Genomic DNA, 425 nt, shown 5'->3' on the forward strand with positions numbered 1-425 from the left:
ATGCCACAGGTCCTGCACGTCCCTCTATTTTGAAGTGTTTAAAAAGGTTTTATATATGTATACATACACACATGTACAAGTAAGGAACTCGAGCTGCCACTGAAAAGTCTCACCTCATTTATGCACACAGAAAATTGACATGGCATTTAAGACAAACATTATCAAAACTACCTACCACTGGGATTCTTTATCCCTTGCTAAGATGGACAGGTACTCTCAGTCTAAAACTGAAGTTCTTGGAGTCTCTGCAATGCTACTTGCATTTTTAAAGAGCTATTAGTAGCATTTGGTTCCAACTCAAGTAACTGCACTTCTCTTGCTGGGGAATTTAAGTTAAAGATTAGCTGAATTCTATGCAGCTCATAGAAGATTAGAATTATCAGTGAAATCCTCCAGCATGTAATAAGCATCATCTCATCAATGTT

Source organism: Meleagris gallopavo, chromosome 2, assembly GCF_000146605.3.
Source record: "Meleagris gallopavo isolate NT-WF06-2002-E0010 breed Aviagen turkey brand Nicholas breeding stock chromosome 2, Turkey_5.1, whole genome shotgun sequence".
Lineage (NCBI taxonomy): Eukaryota > Metazoa > Chordata > Aves > Galliformes > Phasianidae > Meleagris > Meleagris gallopavo.